We start from the raw sequence: 13,423 nt of genomic DNA, 5'->3' as shown, positions 1-13,423 counted from the left end.
CCAAGCAAGAGAGAGCTCCCTTTGTTGCTCCAGCTCAGCCCAAGAGGACTTCTTCCCCTCCTTCCCTTCTTCCCTCCCTCCCTTCCAGCCCATTTCTTTCTCCTCCTCCTCCCCAACTGCTGGTTCTTATGGTTGTTTTTCATGGACCAGGACTGGTGTCTGACTTGTATATCTTTTCTTTGGCACTTTGCACAGCCACTGTGTCAATATTCAGAGACACGGCACTTCACACAGGGCCAGCAAAGGCAGCGTCACGGAGCTGCCGCCTCACAGCTGTGATTCAAGTCAGCTGGCTGAGCCCACACAGCGTTGGAAAGGACCTGCAACCCATGTCTAGTCTGGTCCCTAAGGGGAACTTCTGTCTCAGCTAGCTCTGTAGCTGCCCCACACATCCAGATGTTCGTCTGGAACATCTGGATTTGGTGGCTCCCTGTAGCAGCTCCACCAGAGGCCTCAGTTCCCTCTTATTCCTCAGACCATGTCCTGCTCAGAAAGCAGCACATCTGTCCCCACGCTGGCTGGCCTGGGCCTCAGGACTTCCTACATTCACACCCTGTACATGGATGTGCCATGTGTGCACATATAACTATATGCCATGCATTATTCACACCTACATGTACTGTTTGTACACCCTTCACACATATACACATATATTATGTACCATGAACATGCACATATATGATGTGTACACACACAGCACATACTTGTGAATGTCCTATGGAGACTATGCACATACGCATATACAAACCACACACAACATGCATGCATGTGTATCACATGTCTATACATGCTATCTCACACATATGTTTACATGACATACATACCCCATTTACATACTCTACACACAGGTTATATATCATATACACACATAGACACACTCACACATAGACATAGCATTCACCATAGGTGAGTCTTCCTTGATAGACACCTAGAAACTCATTTCTGTGGCTCCTTGTTAAAGCAAACTTAAGACTTCGTTTTATAAATATGGGGTATTCCAGCTATCAGATAAGGAGAAGGCTACCATTGGCTCACCTAGGAAAGCAACAGGTATAATTCTGACTCCAGATGGGCTTCTTCTAAGGCAGCAGCATACTATGTACTGCAGGCTGACCTTGAACTCAAGAGCCTCCTGTCTTGGCCTTTCTGGTGTTGTACCATCACACAGAGCCATTCTGACCCCAATGGTAAAAGACAACCAGAAATAGAAGCTCATGTTGGAAGCTGTGCCCTAGTGGCTCACGCCTGTAATCCTAGCTACTCAGGAAACTGAGATCTGAGCATTGGGGTTCAAAGCCAACCTGAGCAGGGAAGTCCTTGAGACTCTTGTATCTCCCAATTAACCAGCTAGAATAGACCTGTGGCTCAAATGGTAGCATACAAGCCTTGAGCAAAAACTCAGGGATAGTGCCCAGGCTCTGAGTTCAAAAAGAAAGGAAGAAAAAAAAATCATGGTGGGCCTGGGCACTGAGGCCAGCAATTGTAAGCATTCCTTGTCCTCCTCACGAGTTCTGGGTTCCCACAAAGAGGCCAACAGAGATGGTATTTCCACAGCACTAATGCCAAAATGGACCCAAGGGGGAAAATTCAAACACAGCAAACCACAGTCTAGAAGCTGCAAGGCATATAAATAATCCCAGAACCGGAGGTGAGAGGGCAGAATCCAAGCCCTTGTCCCGGAGAAGGACCTGAAGCCCCAGCAGTTCCAGAGTCAAGAAAGATGGTGGCGTCAGAGAAGACAAAAACTGGGGCTCATGTTCCTGGACTAGCAAAGAACCAGGATAAAGGAAGACACGCTGACTTAGAAGATTAGGGCAGAATAGCCAGAAAGCAGCTATGGAAAGTAAGGGGCACATGGTATTTTGAGGATAGCCCTCCATCATTCATCCCATATTTTTTTCTGACTCTGTGCCAAATGGTAACATGAGGCTTCTGTTATCATACATTTATTTTAAACCAGTTTTCCATGCAAGTCATACGTCTGACATTTAATGACCAGGAAATATTCTGAGAAATGTGTCACAAGGTCACACCTTATGAAGAAAATGTTACAGAGTCTGTTTCTAGAAATCTAGTGACAACACCTGCTACAGCATACATCATGAAATACATTTATAGACACCTACGTGGCAGAGCCTCCTGTATCCATACATGATGCTCCTAGGGCCATGACAAACAAAGCAGCAAGAGACGGAAGCCAACGCTGGAGACACAGGGGCTGCTGCTGAGATGGTGTACCGTCCTATGAGAATTTACATTGGTAAGAGCGCACTCTTAAATAATGGTCATCAGAAATGTACAGTAATACGTAAATTAGTGCCATTGCTAATTATATAGACGCTATGCACTAGGTCTGTTTAAACCACCAGTACTACTATGCACACATGGCTTATCTGTGACATCCGGGCAGCTCAGTAGTTTATAGGAGCACATGACTGGACACACAGACTGAGAGGAGGTCTGTGAAGGAGTTCCATTCTGCCAGCAGGCCTCTCCTGCAAGAGTGGCTGTTACCCTCCAAATCCAAAGTCTTCTGCCTTTAACTTTCAGCCACACCACACACAAACCCCTGAGTTACTCCCAAATTATCATAGGTTCTCTAAGACTCCGTCTTCTCTCCCCCCACTCCTCATCTACAGCTTGCCAATCTTGTTCCCAATTTAGCCCTCAGAATAAGCCAGGCTGGCAGTTTGCTATTCCCTAATCCTGTCTCATCATGACAATTGAAACTGATGATTGCAATATGGCTGAGTTCCTCTGTTCCACAGTCTCTGGTGCTACAGATAGCTGATGGCAGCTCACAGAGCCAAGGCCAAACTAACAGCAGCACCTCCTCCTGCCCTGTGGTCCAGGTGATTTCAACAAGCACCTGTAGAGTCCTTGTGATAGCAGACAGGAGCCAGTCTTATCCAGGGGGAAAGTGGAGTGGGGGATGGGGGGGGAGGGATGAGGAGGCCAAGGGTTCCTCTGAGTACAGCAGGAAATGAAAAGCTTGATGGGTTAGTCAAATGAGACTGAGGGAAACACACCTGAAGTGGGTAGAGTCTGTGGGACAATCAGGGGCACCATTCTAGGAGAAGATGCCTGAACGAAAAACCTTGAAGGAAAGGCTGAAGGAAGTGCGCCCTGGAAGACATGGTAGGAAGAGGAGTCACACAGGGCTGGTGGTCAGCAGCAACCGCACAGTGAGCTGGATTATATAAAGCAGGGCTTCTGGAGTCCCTGCAAAAAGCCAAGTGGCAGGACTGAAGGCTGTCAGGGACCCAAAGCCAGCCCCCAAACAACTTAATCAGCCTGACTAGAGTCTGATTTGATTCGAGAGCTGAGGGGGTCATCTCTGAGGGATGATTTACAGACAAGGGGGCGATCACAAGTCAGGGAGAACCAAGGAAAAGGATGATGTAACCAGGTCACCCAGATGCAAGCAGTGAATCCCTCCTGGGACACATGGAATCGTGATATCCATGCCAGGTCTCACAAACGTCTTTTATTTTTTTAATAAGCTGTCCCTGCTCTTAAAGTTTAACAGCCAGTGAGCAAGACAAAGCAATGCCTATAAAGATGCTAGCCTATGTGCCACATGGCTTATAAAAATAACAATAAAAAAAAGCTTAGCTTTATACTCATGTCCAACTTAGGTATAAGAAAACTCCTTTAAAGAGAATCATAGAAAATTAGATTTCTCTGGCATCTCAGCAAAGAGTATAGCTTTCTAACAAAGCCTTCTGTTCCCTGCTAAACTCCATTTCAATCACTGGCAGGTCATCCTGCATGTAACCCAGACAGATGAGCACATTTGTTGGCCCAGTTTTAGCAGAAAGGATTAAAAGAACACAGTAACTCACTCTTGTTCCTATCTAATTAATCCACTTAACACCACTACCACCACCACCACCACCACCACCACCACCATGCCCCAGACATTGGGAAAGTGGCTCAAGCTTCCTAGACTTGAGTTTATTGTGACCAGCTCATCTTGGTTGGCCTGGAAATGTCTAAGGTTTATCATGGAAAGTTAGTTCTGTGTCACAGCATGGTGCTTTTTGTTCCCACAATGCCCCCAGGCTCTTGCTCAAAGGCTTCTTCTTTCCCTACTATGTGAGTTCCTACTCCAATGCCGCTACTTCTTCCCATAATGCCCTGCGTGCCTGCTCATCCAGTGAAAAGAGCTAGTAGGGTGGTGTGTGCACAAGCCATCAAGCAATCAGAGAGCTGCCAGGGGAGGAGAATCTGGAGGAGTTCTGTAGGATAGAACCTGCCCTCCATGGGCCTCCATGGGCCTCCTCTCACTTTCTTTCCCGTTTTCTTTCCTTTCTTTTTATTTATTTATTTTTTTGTCAGTCATGGGCTTGAACTCGGAGTCTGAGTGCTGTCCCTGAGCGCTCTTGCTCAAGGCTAGAGCTCTACCACTTTGAGCTACAGCTCCACTTCCAGTTTTTGAGTGGTTAATTGGAGATAAGAGTCTCATAGGGACTTCTCTTTCCCGAGCTGGCTTTAAATCATGATCCTCAGATCTCAGCCTCCTGAGTAGCTAGGATTATAGGCATGAGCCACCAGCGCTTGGTTCTTTCCCTTTCCTGGTCTTTACTTTTGAATAAACTTACTCTGTTTACCTTAAACACCTTTCTGCCTTTTTAATATTTTAATGGGCAGAGAAAATGAATCCATACTCTCTAGAGGCATCATTAGCATGCCTTCCCCTCACTGCCTTAAGATCCTTCCTAGGCCCTGAGGAAGAAAATCCGCTATCCGCACTTCCAGCCTTCTCGGGAGGAGGCTTGGTTGCAGGAATTGATCAGAACATAACATTTACTGAACTCCATTGCTGTTAAGTCTTTCCTCCTCTGTCTTCTTACCCAGTCTGCCACCTTAGATCTGCCTTTCCCTGAAATCAGGGCACAGGTAGCTGCAATCTCAAATGGCATGCAATTTCCCTCTCCCTTGTTTGTGCAGCTCCAACTGTAACTATTAACCCTGTCCTTAACGCAGTTTCCCACTCTAACCTTCGACGTGAACACAGCCCTATAAAACTGTGCTGTTGCCCCGCCCAGCTGCTACTCTCTGCCCTCCAGGTGTCCTGTCAGGTTACTGACATTAAAAACTCCTTTTCCTTTGTATGGGACTAAGTGTCCCAGTGATTTTCTTGGGAGGCCTTTCAAGTGCACCATTACTCTCCTTTCAGCCAAGTGGTGCCGTTCTCTCCACAGAGTTATAGATTTGTTTGGTTAAAAAAAAAAAAACACACAACAACTCAGATTTAAGCAAATGTGACTTGAAAACAAGAAACCTAGTTAATCCCAGCAGCCTGAGCAACCTTCTCCAGCCCTTTCTCCCACGGGCCCTTGAATTTGGACTTGGTGTACTTGTTCAATCACTGTTAAAGCGGGAACTTTGTCTCCAGTCTAGTTATTGATCCTTTGCCAGAGGATCCCATGACAAAGGGGAGGTGGGAGGGGCGGGGAGGAGGCTGCAGACAAGCGTCCCTACTAAACTCTCAGGTTGCTAAGATTCGCAACTGGCCAGGGATTCATCTGCCAAGCAACACTTGAACCCATGGCAACTGCTTCTGGGTCCCTGTGCTTTTCTCTGCGCATCGAGACAGCACCCTGGAAACCACACCTCAGCGAACTCAATCAATTCCTGTTAACATTCTCACCCCAGACAAGCAGCTTTGGGGGGGAAAAAAAGCTGTTTTAGGCAACACCATCAGCCTTTTGCTGTCGTTCATTAAGGGTTTAGCAGCTCAGTATTGATTTCCTTGCAGCTGCCTCTGAACTTTAATTCCAGCCATAAGGATAAAAAGAAACAAAAACAAGGCTTCGTCTGCGACATTTCCTGTCCAAGTGGCAGGTAACAACCATTCCTGGGATGCCGACTTCCCCTGGAGACGCTGCAAACCACAGGATGCCAGCCAACATCCTTTGTCTACTCCACAGAGTGATTTCTGTAGCTGCAGGGGGTCCCTTCAAATGTGAGCTACAACCCTGTTCTCCATCACAAGTCAGCAGTGCCTTTAACACCAAGCCTAGTGGTTGAAAATCCAAGAAACACCCTATTTCCTCACACTGATTTGCAGTGGCAAGATTTAAGGAGGTCTTGCTTTGTGTTGATATCCACGTGTTACATTCAGGTTCCTCTTGAACATTAATTCCCAGGGACTGGACAGAACCTGAACTACATGATGGACACCTCCACAACTCAGATATTTTATCCCCCTCTACAATACCCTCACCAAGTGACCATTCTGGCTGAGTTGAGGTTCTCTAAGGGCAGGAAACTCACCTACTCCAGTAGGAAAGCTCTAAGAGACTGAAAACTTTTCATAGTTTAGACTTAGACTCTGCTTTCCCGATCTGCTTTCCCGAAACATCCGTCTTTCCACTAGGCTCTCAGCACATCAGGGCACCTAGAAGGGACTGGGTCCCTTTATCATGGGAGAAGACCACCTACCCTGCCACATCCTAGGTGCCCAACAATAAATTCACAACTAGGTCACTGACCAAGATTATGCATGGTGCTAGAATGACAGTAATCTATAGTCATGTGCACTAAGGCAGGCAATAGGTTATCTGAGTTCCAGCATCTTGAGTCTAAATAAGATAGGGCCCACCATTTGTTTCCAGATATGTTGGAAGGTCAAAATTCTGGGTCTAGAAAGACAACAGGGACATCTGCTGAGTATGGAAACCCTCGATGGGAAGAGAAGTGAACATACTGTTTGGGAGAGGGGGTGAGGGGAGAGAGGGAGAAAGAGAGAGAGAGAGAGAGAGAGAGAGAGAGAGAGAGAGAGAGAGTCACATAATGATGAACACAGGCACTGCACTGCCCCATACCTGGGCAGCTCTGAGTAAGTGGCTTACCTAATTCAGTTCCTGCGGGTGTAAATCGGGGTGACAGAAGAGAATGCCTCCCTCCTAGCATTGTGAAGCTTGAGTTAATACAAATAAGGTACTTGAAATAAATGTCAGCTGTTGTTATTCTTCACACTCTGTGCTTCTCCAAAGACATCTCTAAAGAATAGGCAGAGCCTTTTCCTGCCAGATCCTTATTTCTCATCACCAGAAGGCCTGATCCGATCCACAACACCTGTGTGGGTGGAGAACGTATCTCTCCAGGGACCCTCTGCAGTCTCTTGTGTGTTCTCCCTGATTTCTCATCCCAGAATTCCTACCATGAGATGGGCACTATGCTGTAGCATCTGTGAGAGCTCTCACCCAGTTATGAGATTAGCCTGGCTGTTCTCATTTTACCCACAAAGAAAACAAGGCTGGGAGCAGTTAGGTAACTTCCCAAAGAGGCTCAGCTAATCAGCGATGAACCTGGAATCTGATCTTAAGAATTGCCTGCTCTTGGGCTGGGAAGGTGGCTCAGTGGTTGAGGCCCTGGGTTCGATTCCTCAGCACCCACAAGCAGAAAAAGCCAGAAGTGGCGCTGTGACTCAAGTGGTAGAGCACTCGCCTTGAGCTGAAGAGCTCAGGGACAGCGCCCAGGCCCAGAGTTCAAGCCCCACGACTGGCAAAAAAAAAAAAGAATTACCTGCTCTGGGGCCTGTATTATCTCCACTATTCTGTGCTTTCTTAAAGTAGGGCAAGGCATTTAAGTGATCAAGAAAGGAGAATCCAGCAAGACATGTCCTACCACAGGGACAGGTTTCTTATTGCTACTTGGGAGATCTCAGGAGACCCCCCCCCTCCTGGTACACCCCTCAGTCTCTGCCCCATTAGAAAGCCTGTAAGAAAGAGGCACCAATACCAACGGTTGATGAGGCAGCACTGACCAGATTGCATCCCCGCCTCCCAGGGGCTAGAACACGGCCCAGGGGAACAAGTGTTGCCCTGGTTCTGAGGCATAGCTGTAGAAATGGCATTCAAGAATGGAATTTGGGGAGTCCCCCGTTCACCTTCCTGAGTCCCTCACCCACCATTAGGCAGTCACACTTGACGACCTGTTTCTGCTTTGAGCCTATATTCCATAGTCCCGGATGTTCTATTGACTGAGGTTCATAGACTCCTCAGCAAAGCTCCGACTATCACTCAGCCAGCCTGTCCTCCAGACTGCACCTGCTGCTCCGTCCACCCAGAGCAGGTGTGCAGGGCTCATCATTGACTGGGAGTGTAACGACAGGGGACATGGACAGGACTGAAAGTAGATTCACTGCCCACCGCCATTCTTGCCTCAATGACAAATCCAGAAATAAGACACAAATGGATAAAGGACCACACAAGGTCAGAAAAAATAACTGAAAGATTTTGACAGTTGTCCAGTGAGAGATGCCTATGAACTGGGTAAGGGGAAGCAAGGCTGGAGAGGAAGGAACAACAGAGTAGTTATGACAGTCAGAATAAAACACAGTCACCCACCACATGTAGGTCATTGTCACTACTGGAACACTGTGGCAGATGGCTTCTAATTTGCTCCTGGTGAACTCTAGTGTCTGTTATTCATGCTCTGGTTATTCATGTTATTCCTCCACTAGGAGATGGCCTGGACATGGTGCCTCAGCTCTAACCAAAGTGCCAGCTAGGATGTCACTTTCAAGATTAGATTTCAAAAAGATGCCTCCATACAATCATCTAAAATGATGCTTATTGAAATGAACTCCAAGAAATGGAAACAAGAGGGTTTTTTTTCCAGTGTACTGTTTGCACTTATTTCCATTTTCTTTCATTCTTTATTTTACCCACCTTTGTTTATTCCCCTCTTTGGTTTATTTTGATGCCTCCATATGATCATCTAAAATGATGCTTATTGAAATGAACTCCAAGAAATGGAAACAAGAGGATTTTTTTTTCAGTGTATTGTGTGCACTTGTTTCCTTTTTCTTTCATTCTTTATTTTTCCTCCTTTGGTTTATTCCTAGTAGACACTGTTTTTTATTTCTGTATCCATTGTCTTGTATATAAGTTTATTGGATTCAGGGAAGGGAAGGGGGATCACAGAAATAGTGGGACAAAGGGTGAACCAAATGTAACAGTGATATTCACTAGACGCTATCTTAGAAATGAACTTTACAACTTGGGGGAGGGGGATTGTGGGGAGGGAAGTGGGAGAAAATGAAGGAGGGGTAACAGTGTACAAAAAGAAATGTACTCATTACCTTACTTATATAACTGTAAGCCCTCTGTACATCACCTTTACAATAAAATTATATATAGATATATAATATAGAGAGAGAGAGGGAGAGAGACAGAGACAGAGACAGAGACAGAGACAGAGAGGATATCCTCACCCATCTTCCTGACCAGCTGTGTCTCACTGTGATGGAAGGCAGGTATCTTGGTATCAACTGACCTCTGGAGAAACCCACATGGTAAGAACTCAGAGAGGCCTCTATCCAATATACCTCAAGGAGGTGAATTATACCAGAAACCACAGGAGCAAACTTGGAAGTGGATTTTCTTTTCTTTTCTTTTCTTTTCTTTTTTGGTAGATCATGGGGCTTGAACTCAGGGCCTAGGTGCTATCCTTGAGCTCTTTTTGCTCAAGGCTAGTGCTCTACCATGTTGAGTCACAGCTCCACTACTGGCTTTTGAGTGGTTAATTGGAGATAAGAGTTTCACAGGGACTTTTGTGCCCAGGCTAGGTTCAAACTGTGATCCTCAGATCTCAGCCTTCTGAGTAGCTAGGATTATAGGCATGAGCCACTGGTGCCCAGCAAGGAAAGTGGATATTCTTCCAGTTGAATCTTAAGGTGAATGCAGCCCTGACTGATGCTCTGACTGAAGCAGATGAGACTCCATGAGTGTTCAACCCCCAGTTGAACACTTCCAGTATCTCCCACAGAAACTGAGCTAATAAATGTTTGTTGTTTTAAGCTGCTATATTGGAGGAACGTTTGTTACACGGCTATAGATAACGGATACAAAGTGAGAAATGAACAAGTTGGAGTTTTTTCCCAATACAGGGGAAGTTTAGAGTGACCTATTAAGCGCTCAAAATGGAAGTGGGGTGTGGGGGGAAGTAGTATCCATGATAGTGCCTCTTTCTTTTGCAACTCCTTCAGAAAGATACCAGAATGTAAGAGAAAGTTCTTGGGGAGCTGACAGAAGAGGAAAAGCAAATCCATCTAAATAGACTGGCTGAGAAGCCGGAGAACCCTGCCTGATTTTGAAATGACTAAGGCAGCTGAGCAGATGTATCAGCTAGCCTTTAGGACAGGTGACCACAGGTAATACAAACCACCCTGAAAACAGAAGGATTAAGGAATTTCAGCTATCAATTGTGCACATATCAAAGGCTTCAATTGCTCTCCCAATCATGCCTCAGGATGGATGTTGGCCCTCTCTAGAGGTGATCCTCACCAGTAAATCGGGACTCTGACTGACAAGACAGGAGACTTCAGTGTTTTCAGCCAAGGAAAGACCACGTTGGTAATTGTTCCTCAAGCGTCAGCTTTCCTGCTTCCAAGAACTAAGATGAAGGAAAGACCGAGCATCTGCCAAAGAAGGTCCCCAAGTGAGGTAGGAGACCAAGATTCTGCAGCTACCGTTCTGAGTTCAAAGCAGCTCTGCATCAAGTGTACCATGTGACCTTCTCTGGACAAGTTACTGTGTCTCTCTGTGCCCTCAGTTTTCTTTACTGCAAGTGTAGAGTAATAAGCTGGGCGCTGGTGGCTCATGCCTGTAATCCTAACTACTCAGGAGGCTGAGATCTGAGGATCACAACTCAAAGCCTGCCCAGATAGGAAAGACTGTAAGATTCTCATTTCCAATTAACCCACCTGAAAACCAGAAGTGGCACTGTAACTTAAAGTGGTAGAACACTATCCTTGAGCAGAAAAGCTCAGGGACAGCTCCCAGGCTCTGAGTTCAAGACTCGCTGACAGGGTGGGGTGGGGGAGAGATTGGATTAATAGAAGCACTTTATATTGGGTGTTACTGTATGTGTGAAGACAACAAGCACTGATACAAAGTGGGCATACTCGTTGGGTGTATAATACATATCCGATTATGGCAGGGCGTGGTTAAAAGAACAAGGTAGAGGGAGACGTACAGGAATGTTACAACAATGATTCTGCAGCCCGGCCTTGTGGTAGCTGGCCAAGATGGCAGGCCACTCAAGATCACTGTGGTGCCTCCAAGATGTCACCCCATGTTCTTGACCTCCGGGGATTTGCACTCCCATACCCACCCCAGAGTTGGGACAACATGACCCAAAGTATAGATAGAATAATGAAAGTGCTTAAAAAATTGTATCCAGAGGGGGTAGGGAATCAAAATGACTGATAAAGGTAATGAATTTGATCAAAATACATTATATGCATGTATGAAAATACCACAAGGAAATCGTTTATATGGAAATATCACAAGGAAATCATTTATACAAGTAATGTATGGCTAATGAAAAAGAAACAATGGCATGCCACCTTTGAAATTGTTATAAGAGGCTGCGTCTTCTGCCTCAAACTCTTCCTTTCTCTCTCAGATCCCCAGATTACTTGTCCTGTGAGAAGCCAGCTACCATGTTACACAGGAACTGAGGCAGCCTGTGAAGAAGCCCGCAAGAAGAGGACTTGAGCTGCCTAAAAAACCACATCAGTGTCATCTGATCAAGTCTTGAAGTCATTGCAACCTTTTGAAAGAGAAGCCTTTCCTAGATTGCTGTCCCAAAGGAACTATGAAATAATAAAAATCTGAGGCTGATAGCTTTGAGGAGCAATTTACTATATGGTAGATGGACTTGTGAATTATATAATTAACTACTGGGGGAAGGAAAAAGACAAGAACAAGAGGCAGAAAAATATAGTTCTCTCTGAGCCATAGTTCTATTCTAACACTTACTAAGGAATCTGAAATATTCGAGTCACTCCTAAAAAAACCAGTATAAGAAATCCACCCTATAAAACAAAAGATTTGGAATATATTTATACATTTGATCCAATCATATGGACTGTAGTATTCCAATGTCAGAAAATGATCTGAAATGCATGAAAAAATGTTATGCACAAAGATGCTCATCACAGCATTATACAATCATTTTTAAATGAAATAGTCAACTTGTTCTACCATATTGTTTCATGAAATCTTCCTTACTAATTGCCACAATAGTTTTTATCCCCATTGTAGAGATAAGGAATTGTGACAAAGAGAAGCTAAGTCAGTTTGCATAGACTACATAGCTTACAGTGAACCAAATAATAATAATAATAATTATTAGTTCATTTATTATGCTAGGCACTGTTCTATGTATTTTGCATATAATAAGTCAGTTAAAGCTTGATTTTTATGACTCCACAGTGCCTAAAATTTTTATTAAAAATAATTCCACAGATTGAACAATATACCAAGGACTTTAGCTGCAACACCTTATTTGTTTCCTATAAGTTTATAAGGTATGTGTTACTCTCAGATCCATTAATGAAGAAACTGAGACTCGGAGGATAAGTTCACCATTGTGTAGTTGCATCTTATTGGAGGAAAGAAATATGTTAGTGCTGGAGAGAATATCCTCTTAGTAATAAGAGAAAGAGATCATAAAAAGAGTTGGTGATCAAGGAAAATATCCATTTATCAAAAAAGTACTCAGAAGACGGTGCTGGGTTGCTGCCACCATCGCTACAGCTACCATGCCAGCCCCTCCGGTCTCAGCAAGGCCGCGTGACGCTCCAGGATGGGAGACAAGCCAATCTGGGAGCAGACTAGATCCAGCTTCACACAACATTACTACCAGTTATTTGGTAATGACAGAACCCAACTAGATGTAATTTATATTGATGCATCATACCTTAACGTGAGAAGGACAGCAGTTCCAGGGAAAAGCTGCCATTGTGGAGAAGTTGTCTAGCCTTCTGTTCCAGAAAATCCAGCACAGTATCATGGCACAGGATCATCAGCCCACGCCGGATAGCTGTATCATCACTATGGTTGTGGGCCAGCTCAAGGCTGATGAAGACTCCATCATGGGGTTCCACCAGATGCTTCTATTAAAGAACATCGATGATGCTTGGGTTTGCACCAATGACATGTTCAGGCTTGCCCTGCACAAGTTTGGCCGACCTCCTCCTGACCACATACTCACATTGTTTCCTTCTCCCTCCTTTTTCCAATACTACCACACTCCTCCAGATGCTCCAAATATCATCCACAAACAAGCAGGGCCGAGGTGGGAATAGGTGCAGTGCTCTACCCCCACCACTACCCCCACACCAAGGTGTTGTGCATGATGTGTGGATGTTAGATTAGCTGCCTCTGACAGGAGAAGTTTGTATTGTACTAGCACATGCCTTGGAAAGACTTAAGTAATGCAAAAGGTTGTCTTTTTTTTTTTTAATCTACTGACAAGAAGCTCTAGTAACCCAAAGAAGTAAAGGAGAAAGCAGCTCCCTCACTGCCCAGATACTGATTTGTTCAGAATCTTCAAATGCCTCATCATACAATAAAAACACATTTTTTTTTAACAACAACAAAAAAGCACTCAGAGACAA

General features: G+C 45.0%; 1 pseudogene; it reads left to right on the top strand.

The window, feature by feature from the left end:
* The first annotated feature begins 12,609 nt into the window (after window positions 1-12,609).
* On the top strand, window positions 12,610-13,127 carry LOC122120527 (annotated as a pseudogene).
* Window positions 13,128-13,423: the final 296 nt, after the last annotated feature.

This window comes from Dipodomys spectabilis, unplaced genomic scaffold (genome assembly GCF_019054845.1).
Source record: "Dipodomys spectabilis isolate Male_0828 unplaced genomic scaffold, ASM1905484v1 ptg000175l, whole genome shotgun sequence".
Lineage (NCBI taxonomy): Eukaryota > Metazoa > Chordata > Mammalia > Rodentia > Heteromyidae > Dipodomys > Dipodomys spectabilis.
This window is presented reverse-complemented; position numbering and strand designations above follow the sequence as displayed.